Genomic DNA, 18,732 nt, shown 5'->3' on the forward strand with positions numbered 1-18,732 from the left:
ATCTCCTCCCCAAATCTGGTGTCCTTGTCCCTGCCCTCCACCCTGTCTTGTTGTCTCCTGAGAATGCAAGAAACTTTACCCCTCCCATCCTTTTTGCCCCACCCATTTTTTCTTTTTTAATTACTCGTCTTTCTGGCCCTAAATATTTTTAGTTTGACTGCTCACCCAAACCACACCTCATTTCATTTGTCTTTCCTCTTCACTCTCAGTTTGTTAATCAGCAATACTTCTTAGTAATGATCTCAATAGACCATCTTTATGGACTGTAACCATTAAAGTTGTTGTCCCCGTAGAGGGATGTGTCGTTTTTGAAATATTCATCATTCAAGAGGGAAAAAAAAAAATCCTGCTGTGCAAACTGAGCTTTCGTGATAAAGGAAAACTAATGAGACTGTGAAAACATTTCCTTTTTTATTTTTTTTTTTTAAATTTTTTTTTTTCAACGTTTATTTATTTTTGGGACAGGGAGAGACAGAGCATGAACGGGGGAGAGGCAGAGAGAGAGGGAGACACAGAATCGGAAACAGGCTCCAGGCTCTGAGCCATCAGCCCAGAGCCTGACGCGGGGCTCGAACTCACGGACCGCGAGATCGTGACCTGGCTGAAGTCGGACGCTTAACCGACTGCGCCACCCAGGCGCCCCGACATTTCCCTTTTTAAAAAAAAAAAAAAAAAAAAGCTGGGAGTTTGCAGCCTGTCTGGAAACGGACTTAAATATCATTAAATAATACGGCTGCTGGTCATGTAGACAGTCTCTAATGTTCTGGAGGGGAGAGAGCAGTGTCTTTGCCAAGGTATCAAAAAAAGAGTCATGCAGAAACACTGCCAGCATAAAGTACAAGCTAGGCCACTGTAGCACTCCCCACCTTCACATCTAACATACACCAAACAGTGTGCCTGTAGCTGTGTAAAATGGGTTTTTTGGCAGCTCAGACACATGTACTAAAAGGGAAGGAAAAAGGAGGCATTGCAAGGATGTCTCCACACCCATGGAATTCACTTAAAAGTGTCTCTGCACACTGGCCAAGTTTTCTGCCAAATGACTCTGGACTATGGAAGCCAGCCAGACCTGTGACCTGCCCAGAAGCCCACGCATGCCTTTTGCTGACTGAAGTACCCAGACATCAGAAGAGAGAAGCTGCCGTTGGCCAACCCAGAAAAAATTACATCAAGGCAAGAGCCTTAGCACTATCCACCCATCAATGTGATCCCAATTAGCAGGAACAGCTGCTGCTTCAGGATGAGGAGTTGGGCTCAAAACGGCGTAATGGACTCCAGTTTGGTTTGTGTTATCCCGTCTAAAACTTACACATGCTTTTTAAAAAGTCACTTACGGTACACACACGGTTTTTGTGTATTAAGTAAGCTTATTATGGGAACCTCTTTAACTCAGCAAATGCAAGCATAACATCTATTCCTTGCTGTGTGCCAGGACGTCCAAGGGCATTGCTGCAACAGAGCAAAGAGAGCTTGGAAGAGAACTGTGTGAGCCCGGGGAGATTGGGCGTGATTAGCCAGCATTGAAGGTTTGAGCCACATTTCTCTCAGGAAAGGTTCAGATTGAATGGGTCTTCATCTTGTCTGCTACTCACTGCTCCCACCTCCGATGCTGTGAAGTCTCAACTCGCACTCTGCCTGCACAGACCTGGAGAAGTCCTAAGTTCCCAGATTCTGGGATCCTAGATTTGGGACATCCAGCCTAAAGAGCTGCTCCCCTGCGTGGTGTCCACCTGAAGAAGACAAGGGAACAATGGCTCTGCCCTCTGGGCCACCAGCAACAGTACAAAGGACCCTGTGTCCTGTGTGGCGGAGATGCCCCTCTGACCCGGTGTGGTGGCCTTTGTGTGATGTCACTTTTCACCCGATACTCATTTTGGCTAAAGGAATGTGTTTGTAATGATGCTTTGTCATTAATATACTTTCACAGGATGTTCCTTTAGTTCTTTTTAACTTCAGGCTTTTTAAAATTACGTAGATCTTCTGGGGGCGCCTGGGTGGCTCAGTGGGTTAAAAGTGATCGGCTCTTGATATCGGCTCAGGTCATGACCTCACTGTCATGAGATTGAGCCCCATGTCAGGCTCCGAGCGCTGAGTGCACAGCCTGCTTGGGATTCTCTCTCTCCCTCTCTTTCTGCCCCTCCCCTGCTAACACACGCTCATGCTCTCTCAAATAAACATTTTAAAAAATGACACGTTTCTACATAGAGCTCCCTTCCATAGCAGCTCTAACCCTGCTTTTATCAATGCTCAGTCTTCTCTATCTTGATGACTTATTTCATATTCACTGTGCCCCAAGTGGAAAACTGGCCTCCATTTCCTCAGATCTGCACCTGTTGACTCGTGTATCAGCTAGTGGCCTCCCCATCCTTCCAGTCTTCCTTCCCTCCTTGAGATGTAGGTCCTCTGCTTTGTCCCTCTTTGTTTCCTCATATCCGATCAGTCTCCAGCCCTGTGGCTTCTATCTTTTGATCAGGTGGAATGACATTTACCATTTACTGAGCCCTTCCTATGTGCCAGCCAGTCTGCTAAGCACTTTACGTATCCTAACTCTTCATCTCTTTTGTACGGATGTGGAAATGAGACTTTTCTTTTAAAGGAAAAGGACTGGGGCACTGGGTGGCTCAGTCGGTTAAGCATCCGACTTCGGCTCAGGTCATGATCTCGCAGTTCGTGGGTTCGAGCTCCACGTCGGGCTCTGCTGACAGCTCGGAGGCTGGAGCCTGCTTCGGATTCTGTGTCTTCCTGTCTTTATTTCTGCCCTTCCCCCTGCTCATGCTCTGTTTTTCTCTGTCTCTCAAAAATAAATGTTACAAAATAAAGGAAAACTGATCCCAGGTTAGTGTTAGCGGCAGAGACAGGATTTAAGTGCCAGTTGAGTCCATGTATGTGGGTGCTGTGTACCTTTGAGACCTCTAGAAGCTCAGAATTCTGTAATACCTTTCACTTACAATGGTTGATTTCCACAAACTGAAATGAATACGTCCCAAGAAGGAAAGCACATCATGCAAAGCCATGTGAACGCTGTAAACTTGGGTGGATCTTTTAACCTTGAGGTTTGCATTACACAAGGAAAGCTGTCCATGTCCTATTTAGTTACGCTGGAAGATGTTCTGCAAATATCAGCTTTTAATTCTTATTTTAAAGAATGTATTCAGGCAGGAAGAAAGATCAAATGCGGTGGGCCTTTCAGAGTGGATAATTGTCTTAAGTGAGCAATTGCTTTCGAGGAAATTAGGCACCATTTTAAACTGCACAGATTTATCCTTGTTGAGGAAAATATGCATATTAAGATTTCAGGCATCATAACTCAGACTAGTATGTAAGTAAGTAAAACAGTGCTGTAATTGGTTTGTACTATCTTGGAGGAATAGTTGGAGGCCTTGAGACTCACCTTCCTTCCCTGCCCCTGCCCCAGGAAGCTTGTGTCCGTGTGTCTATTTTCACGCCTATCGAAGGAGACAGAAGAGAGCAGTCCTTTCCCTTGGGGCTGCAGGCTTTCTTCTGCCCTGTGAAGTTAATGCACTCTATCACCTGCATCCCCGAGAGCCTCCTTCCTTAGACATCTCTATAGCGAATCCAGGTATGATTTGGGCACCGGGGAACATTGTAAACTTGTGGGTTTTTAAAAAAGTAACGTAAGTAATGTAAGGAAAAAAAAGAAGCCAATAATTCAGTAATTTGGATTCAATAATTTGGATCTCACCTTGCAAATCACTTCCTTTTGGAAGCCTTTATGACCCTCTGGTCTGGAAGGTATTATTCCGTAGCATATCCAGTGACCCAGTCAAGGCACATCTTACACTCCATGGTTCCTGGCGCTTTTCTTGTCTGTAATCCTCCAGTATATAAGAAGCTCGTAGAGAGTTTGTGTCTGTCCTCCTTAGTGTTCTGTCTTCACTGCCTGGCACTTGTCTGGCAGATAGAAGGAACAAGTAGCTGTTAGAACAAGAATAAGATAAGCATACCAGAGAGGTGAAAACCACCTGTAATCCCACCCATGGCGATTGTGGCAAATTCTGAAGAACAACTCAGTGGGGCTGAAGCATCACACAGATCAATTCTCACAGAGGAGCCCATTGGGAAAAAAGCATTCCTATCGACTGTGCAAGGAGAGAGACAGTCACTCCTCCAGAAAACCCTACCAACATGCCAGCTGCTGTAATGTGTAATTTTGGGGGGTGGGCATCCTGACTTCTAGAAAAAAAAGTTGTAAAGGTGATAGGTAAAAAAACAGCAACACAGTAATAAAAGGATTGATTTCTGAAGAAAGATTAAAGAGCAGCTAAGATCCAAAGAAATCCAAAGAAAAATGGCATTCTTAGCTCGTACTATTCTTGTGATCAAGTTCCTTTTATGTGAACTTAATTCACTAGGGCTGTGAATGAAAAGTGAAATTACTAGATGTGTCTGCCCCTCGGAACTTTCTTGTCCCTTCCCAGTAGATCAGTGTACTATTAAAGCACTCAGTGACCAAATCTGAGGCCCCACAGAATTTTGACGCCTTGGGTATAGGGGGCAGAATTCTCAACAGCCACCGTGACCCCAAAGGGCAGTTGTGCTCGCCCACTTCTGGGGCACTTTAGATTTAAAAAGGCCCCGGAAAGACTGTGTGATGAAGCATGTTTGCCTTTCATCCTTTACAAGAATATCACAAGACTCTGATAATAAAGCCGCGTGAATTTCCCTGTGGCAGGGACCACAGACACTAGTACAGAAGTCCCACCAGCAGGAGTCCTACAGTGTAGAACAATAACCAGAGAATAATCAGAAAAGGTATGGGAACGCACAGGCAAGGACGGTGAAGAGGGGCAAGAAGCCGTTCCTGCCTACGTGTGAGAGACCTGGTTCCAGAAAAAGCGTTCAAAACAGAGTGCAGAGGAGGAAACGGAGCAGTCTGGTTCACAAAGAGACCAACATGTTCGCATGAGGACTCAGAATTTAAACGTACCCTCTGGGTGGCCCAGTCGGTTGAGCACCTGACTCAGGGTTTCGGCTCAGGTCATGATCTCGCGGTTCGTGGGTTCAAGCCCCGCTGTTTGTGGGGCCTGCTTGGGATTCTCCCTCTCTTCCTCTCTCTCTGCCCTTCCCCAGCTCATTCTCCCTCTCTCTTAAAAACAAAAACACAAAAACTCTTTAAAATGTGCCCTCTTCCCATAAACCAAAACTTTATTAATATGTAATTCACATGCCATACAATTCACCAATCTAACGTCTGCAACTTGGGGTGCCTGGGTATCTCAGTTGGTTGCGCTTCTGACTTCAGCTCAGGTCATGATCTCATGGTTTGGGGTTCGAGCCCTCTGTTGGGCTCACTGCTGTCAGCCTATCAGCACACAGCCCACTTGGGATCCTCTGGCCCCCTCTCTCTGCCCCTCCCCTGCTTATATATAAAAAAAAAAACATTAAAAAATGTTTTAAATAAAGTCTGCAATATAATGGTGGTTAATATTATTCAGAGGTGTACAACCTTCTCCACAATCAATTTTAGAACATTTTGATTGCCCCGAAAAGAAACTCCACCCCCAGAAAAGGTCATTCTCTCTCCATCCACAACCTCCCCAGCTCAAGGCAACCACTAACTATGAACATTCGTGTGTAAGATTTTGTATGGTAGAAGTTCAGTGATTGTATTCTTCTGCTGTATGACTTTGGTTTGGTACTTTCTTATATTTTCTCTTTGCTGAAGTTCTCACTGTGTTCATCCAGCCTTCTCCCAGGCTTGGTGAGCATGTTTATGACCATTACTTTGAACTTTTTGAATCAGGTAAATTACTTATTTCTGTTTCGTTAAGGTTTCTTTCTGAAGTTGTATCTTGTTCTTAATTACGTTTGGAACACATTCCTGTTTCCTCATTGTGCTTGACTCTTGTGTTCGTTTTTGTGTATTAGATGAACCGGCCACCTCTCTATCTTGAAGGAGTGGTCTTGTGTAGATGAAACTTATTGTTGAAACTTGCCCTAGTTTTTAGTTGTCTCTTGAACCTTTGTGATTGTCTAAGCAGCTGATTTGTTCTGATGGGTCCCAGTTGGTGAGCAAATGCCAAGACCTGTGTGTTTCCGAGGGAGGGACCTCCGTCAGCACCTAGTTTCAGGTTGATTGGGAGCTGGTCCCTCAGGCAGCAGCTTTTAAGGTATGCAAATATATACAGACTTACAAGACCACAACTGTAAATCCTACTGGCCTCCAGACCAGGTGATCTGGAGGCGCCCTCTTGGTGACATTGCAAAAACTGGGGTTCCAGACAAGTGTATAAGCTGTTTGCTGGATGGTACTACCAAGCCGTAGTGAGGCCAAAGGAGAGTGCATATATGGCATTCCCCAAGCCCACATTGCTTGAGAGCACTTCCATAGCCTCTGAATGTGTAGTAAACCTGAAGCCTGTCCCTTGGAGCAGTTCCAGGACAAGTAAATAGGCCTTTTTCACAGGAAGAATGGGGTGTGTTTCAGTCTGCTGTCTGTGCAGTGTCCTGGGAGCGGTCGCCTGCCAGGAACCATCTCTCCCATTGTTTCATGGTAGGGCCATGCGAACGGGGTGGGTGCAGGGGCGGGTGCTGGCCCGCAGGTTTTGGTACAACCGCTGGCCAGTCTTTTTTATTGCAGTCATTCTAGTGGGTGCGAAGTGATGTCTTGTGGCTTTGATTTGCATTTCTCTAATGGCAAACTATGTTGAGCATCTCCTCACTTGCATATTGACCATTTGAATATCTTCTTTGCAGAAATGTTTATTCAGAAACTTTGATCATTTATTAACTGGGCTGCATTTTTATTATTAATTGTAAGAATTCTTTACATATTCTAGATACAAATCTCTTATCAGTTGATGATTTGTGAAAGGTTTTCTCCATTCAGTGGGTTGTCTTTTCTTGATGGTGTCCGTTGAAGCACAAAAGCTTTTGATTTCTATGAATTCCAATTTATCTATGTTTCTGTGTCATTTGTGCTTTTGGAGTCCTGTGGTCAGTGATTACAACTCACTGAAAGTTCAGGTGATGTTAGCAGTTTTTAGTAATAAAATCTTTTTAAGTTAAGGCATGTACATTTTTTAGACATAGTGCTTTGCACACTTAATAGACTCTGGTATAGTGTGAACGTAATTTTTTACATGCACTGGGAAACCAAAACTTTCACTTGACTCACTTTATTGTGATACTTGCTTTATTGGGGTGATCTGGAATCGAACCCACATATTTCTGAGGTATGCCTGTCATTGATTTTCAGAAATGGTTCTGACCTACTATTCTGCCCCCAAGCATAGGCTGGAGCTGAAGGTGAAACAGTGCTGGTCAGCACTGTCTCATTCGGCCTGGCCAGGGACGCTGAGCGGTCTTAGACATTTTGCTCTAACTAAAATTAAAGACATTTTCAACTCTTTAAAACTTTGGTTATTGCATCCTCTTCTGTACTTCTTTTTGTTCACATGTAGTACAACATGCAGCCAGTAATGTTCTGGAGCTTTCTGTGCTTGGGAATTGCTTTGTCAGTTCTCGTTTTACATGCATCGAGACATTTCCCGTTGCTTCTTTTCAGAGACTGCTCTCCCAACAAAATTGTTCTCTGTACTGCATTGCCTCTTATTTTTCTCCATCATATGATTTATTGTGGCCCTCAGCAGTGTGTCTGTTGCCTTATTCTTTCCACTGGACTGTCTGTAGTGTTTCCCCTCCTGTTGAACCCCAGTTCTAACCGTGCCCCAGTTATTTTCTTCAGCAAGAGAGAACATGGAAAAGTCCTGATTTCTGATATTTTTGTTGTATTTGTCACTCTTGAGTCGCCATTTTTGAGCCCTGCCAGCATCCTGGAGGGTTTTGTAGGATAGATACACACAGCCATTGCTCAAGTATCTTGTAATCTGATTCAACACCGGGCGGCCAGTGTAGACATAGACTTATTAATGGCATTGACATTAAGGTAGGTAGTTGAGTGTCACAGGGATGAGGCTGTTGGCTTCTAACAGCAGACCACTTTGTGCCAATTCCTAGGTTTAGGGATGAAAGAGGCAGCAGTCCGTGTTGCTGAGTGATGCTTTCACGCCTAGGGGTCCATCCTCCACACAAAAGGGGAGACTAGTCTCCAGTGTTTTAGCCTTGCCAATATCCAAGAAAACAAGTCAGATTTCAACTCACTCTTGCCTAGCCATTAAAACTCCTCACTCCATGCTATAATCTCATTTTTGATAGGTAGCCTCATCAACCCGATTTTACAGACATTACAAGGCTCTAAACTCCAGGTTAAAGCCATAGAAGCCCAGTCCCTTCCACTGCATGGCATAGGGCAATATCAAGAAACAAGCAGAATGCCAGGTTCAAGTTCAAGATCACATGAAAACATTTGAGTCCTCTTTGAAATGTGTGTTGTTTTCTTAAATAAAATTTTGACTTGCTATAGTTTTTTTTTTTTCCTTTTCAGTTTCATCTTATTTTTCCAAGGTGGGATAGTATGTCTTTTTAGAAATCATTTCACCTGGGACAACAGTACCTTCAGCCAGCCTGTCCTCAAGGAAGATCCTCTGGACATGGAACTGGTGGTCCGTGTTGATGGGGCATCCAGAAGGAAGCACTGCCCGGGGCTGGAGTTCAAACCCAGCCCCTGCCTCGCAATGCTCCCCTTTTAACCCCCCATCCCAACCAATTGGCAGCTGGCCCAAAGAGGCAATGTCTCCTCTCCCAGATGAGACATCCTGCCCTTCTCCTTGATGAGAGAATGGGGAGCTCCAACAGTTTTACATGGGACTCAAACGTCATCAACCACCATGAGAGACACAGTGTAAGTGAGGTAACACTGCAGTTTTACATTTCTCCTCACCCATTCGGTACAAGATTAATTTTAGGCTATGGGTCTGTGAACCAACCTGTCTGCTCTTTGGTTTCTGGTCCCCTTCCATTTAATAGTCCCATTTCAATCTGCCCTCTAGGAAGCAAAACAAAACAAAACAGTAAGTTTTAATGTTTACAAGGAACAAATGAATTCATATGTCAAAAGTCTATATGTGAGGTTAGTCATGATCGTGAGGTCTGGGTCAAACGACGCCCCTCCCCACCTCAATCCTTACTCCACAATAGACCACATGTGCAGAGAGAAGTGATTTGAACCTGATATAGCTTCCAGGTATAAGGAGTTTAAAGTTATCCATTACAACTAACTCTTAAAAAAATTTTTTTTTAAACGTTTATTCGTTTTTAAGAGACAGAAAGAAACAGAGCATGAGTGGAGGAAGTGCAGAGAAAGGAAGACAGAATTTGAAGCAGGCTCCAGGCTCTGAGCTGCCAGTACAGAGCCCAACGCGGGGTACGAACCCACAGACCACCGAAGTCAGACTCTTAACCAACTGAGCCACCCAGGCGCCCCGATTCCAACTGGCTCTTGAACTTTCAGATACTATATGCCCTCATTCTGTCCACTTGTACGACTGCCGTGTGAGAACTGAAAATCTTAACCTCACACTTCTGAATAAGATTCTCTGTACACTAAGCTGGTAGCAAGGCCTCTGGCAGAAAAGGCAAATTTGGGCTTTCCCCCAAAGCCTCTATTGTTATCAACTTGCATTCACCTCCAAGGTAACTGGGAAATAAAGGCATTGTTTTTTTCTGACTTGATATTTCAGGATGTTGAGCTCACTTTTGCTTCATTTTTTCTGGCAGACCTGAAGATCATTCCACAAGGTAGAACAACTCATTGGCCTGTTTGACTTGGCCCCAGGAGTGCTTCATACAGAGATTTCCTATGTGGAAGAATTCTGATAAACCCCCTGGAGAAAACACCCATTTGAGTTGGCATATACTAGAGTCCCTGGAATCAGTTACTTAGTTACAATCCCTTAAAATTTGGAGGGATTTTGGAATTGCTGTTGTTTTCTTGGTAAATTACTGGATCATACTGGTGTCTTGGAATAAGGCAACACATTTTAAATGCAATTTTCCATAAACTGCAACTCAACTTCCCCAGCTCCTAGGGGATTTTCACTGGCCCAGACTCAGGAAGAATTTTCTTCGGTGGGATCCAAGACTTAAGAGACCAAACATTTCCTGAAGACTTTCCTCTGCTTTCTGACCTCTACCTACCTCCTCCCCCAAGACATACAAAGAAACGATTTCTTATCTGTGCAGGCATCCAGGAGTGCCCAGTGGGCCTAAGGTGCAGGATAGGGATTCTTTCTCTGCATTATGGCACCACGGAGTTGCCTGATAGCTTGAATATGTTAACCCGTTGCTTTATGACTGGAATTTTTACTTCCCACTCCTGGAGCTTTTTGAAGGAATTGATTTTGTACATGGTGTTCATTAATATTCTGGAAACCAACTCTATCATAAAATAGGAGTGATGGTTTAGGAGTAAAGGCAGCCAAGATCACTTAAATTATCAGACTCTGGCACCTCCAAAGGTTTTGAAACTCGTTAGTTCTGCTGCCTCTGCTCCACAGCTTGTTAAAACCTGACCTGGGTGTGTTGGGTTAGTGGTTTGGGGATAGAATTTTGGATCCATTATTAGGAGATGTGCTGGTGGGCACTCCCACTCACCCCTGCTGGTGGGCATGTAGCCTGTGGAGTGGCATACCAGGCCCTTTCCCTGCCACTGACCAATCCAGAGCCTCCAAAGTTCTGCAGGGACCTGGAAGGTCATGTTCTCCCACTTCACAAAGTTGCAAACGTCTTCGCCCATAATTGCAAAAGTCTTGTTTGAACTAGACTCTCTCTGCTCCTCCAGGGTAGGATCTTTGTTCCTCTCTGTCCTGGCGTCCTTACTGCCCTCTCCACCCCCGGGCCTGGTCTGGCCCCTGGCCAGTGGACGCTCTGTTAATATGAACTGGCACTGGTGGGGTGTTCCCCGGGCACTGCCAAGACAGGTCCTGGCACTTGTCACCAATTATCCCAATTCTCACCATCTTTTCTTCATCCCCGTCATCGGTGGACGCCTCTTGGAGATCCTGACCCCAAGTGCAGGATACGGCCCCCTTGCCATGCCTGCCTTCCCTCGGGAGATTGCTCTCCCCCAACCCCACCCCGCCAAGACCCTTCAAAGGGTACGGTCCAGACCCCTGGAGTCCGAATCCCATCTGGGCTTGCGGAGGCACCGAGCGGAGCCGGGTGGCAGCGAGCAGGGCGTCCGGCCAGGGTGCCCAGCGCCGGGGCTGCCTGCAGGGTGGGGCCGCGCTCGCGGCCGCTCCCTGTCCGCGCCTTCCCCATCCCCAAAGACGACACCCCTCCTTCCGCCCGGCCCGCTCCCCACCCTCGCCGCGGCGCCGCCTCCCGCCGCCCTCCCGCGCTGGCCCCGAGCCTCGCAGGCAGCCAGCGAGCGAGGGGAGCGCTCTGGGATGGGACTTGGAGCAAGCGGCGAAGGAGGAGACAGCGGCCGCGGCTCCGGCTTCTTCCGCGGCTCCCACGAGCGACCCCCGAGGAGAACCGCGCCTCTCCGAGCGGCGAGGGGGCCGACGCCGAAGACCCGGGGGGCTGCGCCCGTCTCGCTGCCCAGGCGTCCGAGGCGGCAGCGGCTGCAGGTGAGCGGGACGCGCCTTCCCCGGGGCTCTGCACGGCCCCGCCGCCCCGAGGCGCAGACACGCCGACCGCAGACCGCCGAGCCGCAGATCTCGGGCGCACGCGGGTGCTGCCCCCAGGCCTGCGCGCCCGCCTCGCCCCGGGCCCCTGCGGCTGCGCGCGGCCCCTCCGGCCAGGCACCCCCTCCGGCCCGGGGGCCCGTCGCCCCGACCCCGCTGGGCGGGCGCGAGCGGAGGGCGGCGCTGCCCGGACCCCCGGCGCGGGGAGAAGTCCGGCCACCTCGGCCGGGCGAGCGGGACGCGCTCCCCGCGCGGGGCGCACCGCGCGGCCGCCGGACCGCAGTGCCCCGTGGGGGCGCTGTCAGCCGCCGCGGGGACTCCGGACTTGGGCTCCAGCGACCCGGGGAAAGGGAGACTTGTTGAGCGGGCATCGGTGTGGTTCGTGTAATACTGGCAGGTCAGATGCAGTCGGATTCCTCCCCCTCGGTCGGCTGGTAATTTAATGCCCTTCATCTGGATTTTGTTCTTGGTCCTCCCTCTTGTGTCTCTCCATTGTGGAGAAAGGAGGGAAAGGGGAGGGCATTTTGTGGTAGTTGCTAGAAACCCCGAGGACAATTTGGGGGGGGGGACCCTCTCTCTTTAAGGTCTCCAGGGCTGGATGCGCAGGAAGGAACCTCCTCGGGAACGACCCTCACCCTGAACTAACCCAATTGACAAAGTTCCAAATTGTCAGAAAGCAGGGAGCCGGGATGCTTCTGCGCCAAGTGCATTGAACCTGCCTTCTAGGAGATGGGAGGCTGTAGGGCTTACCACCAAGGGCATGGAGTCTGGGATTAGCCTGCCTAAATTCACATTATGGCTGTGAGGCTCACAGGTTAGTAACCTTAGACTTACCCAGCTATGCTATGCCTCAGTTTCCTCATCTGTCTAATGGGGATGATAATACCTACAGGGCTGTGAGGATTAAAGTCCTTAGAACAGTTCCAGGCACAACCTAAAGTGAGTTTCACCACCTCTCTTTCCAGAAAAAGCAAGCCGTTCCTATGACCAGTCACCTCCTCCTCAACTCAGGAAGATAGCCTCTCCACAGATACATGAAGGTGGCAGATAATCCACATGTATTTAACTGGAGTTTTCCATTCAGGAGTCACTCCTACATAGTTCTCCCTGCCTGCTTTCCAAGGGACAGGTTCATAAAACCATGTCAAGATCCCAAAATGGGCTTATGGCCTGCCCCAAACAGTCCAGCATGGCTCAATAACCCCCCAAGGGCTTCTGAGCACAGCAGGGTGATTGATGTTCTCAAGGATGACCCTCAGACCTGAGTTCCTTGCTGTGGTAATGGCCTCTCCATCCACTGGGCTGCCCGAGCCACGAAAATCAGCCCAGTCCTCAGCATCTCCTTCTCTGTTTTCTCCTAGATCTGCTCAGTCACTAGGTCCTATGAATTCCCTCTTGGCCCCTGAAGCTTGGTCCCTTAGAATCCCCTGTTGAGAATGCGGGTATTTGTGGCTCTTCACTACCTGTCCAAACTTTTATTCCTGACGGTAGGATTCAGCCCCAGGCCCCCCAGTTGCCAGGACTCTTATAAACCAGAGCTCCACGGTTCCTTGCTCCTAGCATCCAGGCCCAGGCAAGCCGGAGCCACTGTGGCCTGGGCTCATGCACTGGGGGTGCCATAGCAGGATCCACCTCTGAGATCTCCTGAGCTGGTTGTCATGCCCTAAGCTCTTACCAGCAAACACCATGTATCCTTCTGTTCCGCAAGAGGTATTTGGAGTGAAGCCCAAGATTTACAGAAAAGGAAATGGATGATTGAGCCTTGAAAAATCCAAAAGAAATAAGAGGGTCTTTGGAGGTTCTAGAAGGAAATCCCACAGTTTCCTAGAAACAGCTCTGGCTGGTGCCTAGGAGAAGGCAAGGGATGAGGCAGAGGTGTGTCTGGAGAAAGAGGCAGAGACAGGCTCAGGCCTCAGGAAAAGCAGACCGAAGAGGGTGTGATGGATGTAAACGCCGGCGGGCACCGGTGTTGGGCGTGCAGCTGGGCAGGCAGTGACAGAGGACATGCTAAGACTCGGGGATGAGTGGTTGGGTTTAAGACCAGTCAAGGGGGTGAGGGAGCCTCTGGTGCTTTCCCCAAAACTCGCTGTCCTCTGGCCTGCAGCACCCGTGTTCAAGAGAGCCCTTGCCTGGGACTCCCCACCTTTAGGGAAGCTCAGGAGGGCTGCCCTGTTTAGCATTCATGTGAGAATAGGTCAGGAGGGTCAGGGGAAGAGGGAGGCTGAAGCCCCATACAGAGCGGAGCCTGTCATCACTGTTGCTAGTAAATAGTGCCAGACAGGCCTTTCCAAGGAACCAGTTGCCACTTGGAGCTCCAGACTGTGAGGTCATCTTTGAAGCCTGCCATGTGGCTCGGCAGACAGCCACGACTGCCTTACCTGGCAGGACCCTGAGACTCAGGACTCAGGACTCGGGACTCTCAGGACTCAGAGGGAAAGGCAGGGCTGGGCTTGATTCCGGAGGTCTCGGCTGTTGTCAGAAATGGGTTGTCGTGACGATGACAGTGATGACAGGTAGTGCGGGTACAACCCACAGCACACCGATCCTGGCACCTGAAGAAGCTGAGTTCCAGTCTCAGCCCCATGTGTGTGTTTTATATGTGTTGGGGCGGTGGAGGGGGGGAGAGGGAGCTGCTTGGAGTCGTTGAGGTTGGCACTGTAACACAGAGCCGGGTCATGGGGCTTTGAGTGCCACAAAGCAGGGAGGCAGCACAATTATTTTTTCGTGAATGTGTAACCAGCGTTCTACTTAATTAGTAGAACGTTTTCAGCACTCCAGAACCCCCCGGCATGCCTCCTTCTGTGCACTGACGCCTATCCTGATTCCTATGATAGAGATGAGTTTTGTCCTTTTTGAATTCTATCTTGTTCAATATTATGTTTGTAAATTTACTATGTTAATGCATGAAGTGGGAATTCATTCTTTTCTCTTGCTGTGTAATATCCACACTCTGCCACAGTGTGTCTGTTCTACTGTTAAGGGTCATTTGCATTCTTTCCATTCACAGTTCCTTTTGAAAGGGAGTGACCACCTACCCATGTGTCAGTTGTCATAAACTCAATCCAACCAGCAAAGAGACATTGTATGAGGTTATGGGACTGGATGAAGGGTTAATGAGAGAGAGAGAGAAAGAGTGTGTGTGTGTGTGTGTGTGTGTGTGTGTGTGTACTGGTGGGGTAGGTGGGGGGAGTAGTTGAGGTTAGCATTTACAACATAGGGCCAGATAACAGGGCTTTGAATGCTAAGCTAAGAAATCTAGATTTTATCCTATTGGTATGTGGAAATCTCAGGCAGTTTTTTAGCAAGAGCATGATAAGCATGATACTGTGTTGGGAAGATTGAATTCAGCAGTGGCGCTAGATGGATTCAATAGGAGAGGCTTGGAAACAGTTTGTTAATTAGGAGTATGATCAATTCCAAGTTACAGAAAAAACTGAAATAACAGTGGCTTAAAGGAGGAAGTTTATTTCTGTCTTGCGTTCTAGAAGCCTGGAGGCGGTGAGTTCAAAGTGAGAGTAAAGTCAGGGACCCACACTCCTGCGCTTCATTATTTTCACCATGCAGCACAGCTTCCGTTTCCGTGGTGGGTCAGGGTTCAAAATGAGTGCTAGGTATCTAGCCGGGATGTTCTCATTCCAGCCAGCAGGAAGGAAAAAGGAAAGGAGGTCATTCCCTCATCCCTCCTTAAGGAGTCTTTTCAGAAGTTGTACGTACCATATCCACTGGAATCCACTGGCCAGCAGGCAGTCACGTAGGCAAGAAGCAAGGACTAGGAGCTGTGGTCTTTGTTCCAGCCCATCACGTGTCCAGTTAAAAGTGGGGTTTCTATTACTAAGGAAGGAGAGGAAGGAAGATACTGGGGGATAATTGGCAGTGTCTGCCAAGACCTTTGTGGTCTCTCTGATGGGAATAAGGTCTGCAACCTTGGTATGGACTGGAGAGGGAAGAAGACATGAGGGACATCACTGAGAAAAAATGGAAGGACTTGGTGCTTGAGTGCATGAAAGGGAAAAAAGATATGGAAGGAATATATATATATATATATATATATATATATATATATATATGACCATATATACCATAAGATATATAAGATATATAAGATATATGGTATATATATCTTAAAAAAGATATGGAAGGAATATATATATATATATATATATATATATATATATATATATAACCATATATACCATAAGATGAAGAGAGTTCCCCCCCAAAAATGATTCCTTGTTTAAAAATGTTTATTTCTGAGGGGGGAGGGGTAGCGAGAGAGGGGGGACAGAGGATCTGAAGCAGGCTCCATGCTGACAGCAGAGAGCCTGATGTGGGGCTCAAACCCATGAGTCGTGAGATCATGACCTGAGCTGAAGTTGGACGCTCAACCGATTAAGCCACCCAGGCACCCCCCAAAAATTATTCCTCAGGAAAGAAGAACTTGCCCTATATTTGAGTCCTTGCAAAGTGTCTCAAGGTACAAGGAATCTATCAAATATTTTGAACAAACCGTTGTTTGGGGAATACACATAAGTTCAAAATGTCTTCAGTCAGTGTGCTGGTTTGGGTTCATGTAGAAGTCAATTGACCAAAACAATAAAAAAAGCAACTCAGATTTTGTAATTATTCTTGAGAGCACAGTTTCACAATTGCAAGGATTGGATGATGCTGGATATAATCCTTTTTTTTTTTTAATTTTTTTTTCAACATTTATTTATTTTTGGGACACAGAGAGACAGAGCATGAACGGGGGAGGGGCAGAGAGAGAGGGAGACACAGAATTGGAAACAGGCTCCAGGCTCTGAGCCATCAGCCCAGAGCCCGACGCGGGGCTCAAACTCACGGATCGCGAGATCGTGACCCGGCTGAAGTCGGACGCTTAACCGACTGCGCCACCCAGGCACCCCTGGATATAACCCTTTAAACAGCAACACAACGAATGAGCAATTTGCAGAGATGGTGAATTTATGCCTCTGGAACATACACGGTCCTCATGGTATATGAGTGGGAATTGCTGGCCTGAGATAAAACTTCCAGTGACAGCATCCTATATGGATTTGGAAAGTGCTGGATCTCAGACAACTTAGACACAAGTGAAGATGTTAGAAGACTCAAAAAGTATCTTTAGTGGTGACAAAATATTGATGTTAGGCAAGCATTTGAAAACATTGTCTTAGGAAACAAGACAAAACATTGTTCTATGAAACATTTTTTAATGTTTTATTTTTATTTTTGAGAAAGAGAGAGAGAGAGAGAGACAGAGCAGGGGAGGGGCAGAGGGAGAGGGAGACACAGAATCCGAAGCAGGCTCCAGGCTCTGAGCTGTCAGTCTAGAGCCCGACACGGGGCTCAAGCTCACAAACTTCAAGATCCTGACCTGAGCCAAAGTTGGATGCTTAACTGACTGAGCCACCCAGGTGCCCCTATGAAACATTTTTAATGAAAAGAGCATTATTTGTAAAGTGATGTATTATTTTGTAATTTAAAATGTTTTGAATATGCGTTTGTGACTAAATTGATACATGAGTTGTTATAACTAGATATTTGATATTTTATCTATATCTTTAAAAAATTATATATTTAACTTTTCTCACCCAGTCTCTTCCCGGAGCTTTAGAACTGCTCTTTCTGCCTGGCGTCCTTCACCCAGACAGAGAAACTTGGCTGAGAAATTTGAGGGAGGGGATCCTCCCATCATAAGAGATAGCCATTGGAGTCACCTGTAGTTAGGCAAATGTAGTATATATACGAAGACATGAGTTGGGGCACGGCACTTGTCAGCTACAGAACTAAGGCCAGTTTGAGTCAACATTTATCGATCTTTCATTCATCAATAAATGTGCTTATTCAACATTTGTCTATTTTCAAAAAATGTATTTATAAAATTCGGCACCCAGCATGTGGGTGATACAGCGATGACAATGTATGGTCCCAGGGAACAGCTCACAGACTAGGCTGGGAGACAGATATGGCAGCAAGAAAACTCAAGTGCTGGAGCAGACAACAAACCCATTGTCAGGGGTGTATAGGAAAGTCGATCTTCATTGGGAAAATTGAGAACATGTTAGAGAGTGGGTGACACAATGAGCTGAGCCTCAAGGAATGAATGCAATTTTGACTAACGTAGAGCTTCCAGGCCAAGGGACCAGCATGGACGGAGGCACTCAGCTATGACAAGAATCTCAGTTCTTCAGGCCCCAGTGGGAGGTCCGGGGTGGCTGTGGGATTGCCATTGTTGGAGGGGTGGGCAGCAGTCAGTCAAGGAGAGCCTTGACTATTAATGTGATGCAGTAAGGCCATGGATGGGTTCTGAACAGAGGAGGGACAGGACCAGTGGGTGAAAGACGCCAGGCAGAAAGAGCAGTTCTGAAGCTCCGGCAAGAGTCCGGGCGAGAAAAGGAGAGCACGGAGCCTTGCTGTGGCAATAGGACAGTCAGGAGGGTGGGACGGGGAGAGGTGGGAAACCAGGGTTTGCCCACTTGTGAATGTGATGGTGACACGAGGAAGACATGGAGGCTGGCTCCAAGTTTCCTGGCTGGTGGCTGAGCACATGGGCTACCCTGACCGTGAAAGGGCTTGAGTGGAAGAAGATGAGTTTGAACTTTGGAAAGGCTGAGCTGACAAGCAGGCCTTTTTCACTGGGTGAAAAAATCACAGACAGGCAATGTCAGGGCGACCTGAAGGCAAAGGGCACTCTAACATTTAAAGCCACGTGCAAGCCATGGCCTTGAGTCTGAGCAGTGGTTGGGTTCCGATGGCCAGACAGGCAGGAAGGAGGTAGGGATTCCGGTCTCAGGTGGAAGATGAGCCTCGGATCTTGCTGTGGCTCCAGTCCTGGGGGACTCTGTGAACACAGAGAGTGGTTAGCGTGCTGACAGGGGAGGCCTTTGAGGAGCAAAACAATAGAATCCGAGGTCCAAGAATTGTCAACATTAGGGAGGCTATTCCAAATCTTTTTTCTAACAAGTAGGCTGCCTGCCTGAGAGATGGAAGGGATAGGCTTTGTCACTTAGCTAAGCTCTCAGGCCTTGGAGCGTATCTTCCCATCTGTGAATCCTAGTGTCCCATTCATAAAATTGGAAACTCATCCACCTCGCAGAATGATTGTAGGGGTTAAATGAGATGACAGTATACAAAATGGCCAGTTCACGGTGTGGCCCTTCCCCCTTTCTCTTCTTGTCCAGAA

The 18,732-nt window shown here is 47.4% G+C and overlaps 1 protein-coding gene across 4 annotated transcripts in view; it reads left to right on the forward strand.

Annotated features, from left to right (window-relative positions):
* Window positions 1-11,267: 11,267 nt before the first annotated feature.
* The window catches only part of MATN2 (matrilin 2), a 136,497-nt gene continuing 129,032 nt past the window's right edge, over window positions 11,268-18,732 (forward strand). For 2 of the 4 annotated variants that reach the window (XM_043601445.1, XM_043601447.1), the window contains exon 1: window positions 11,268-11,492. The gene's annotated coding sequence lies outside the window, so the exon portion shown is untranslated. The remainder of the gene's footprint in view (window positions 11,493-18,732) is intronic. The other 2 variants (XM_043601446.1, XM_043601444.1) reach the window with 2 other exon arrangements.

The sequence above is a fragment of the Prionailurus bengalensis genome, chromosome F2 (genome assembly GCF_016509475.1).
Source record: "Prionailurus bengalensis isolate Pbe53 chromosome F2, Fcat_Pben_1.1_paternal_pri, whole genome shotgun sequence".
Classification (NCBI taxonomy): Eukaryota; Metazoa; Chordata; class Mammalia; order Carnivora; family Felidae; genus Prionailurus; species Prionailurus bengalensis.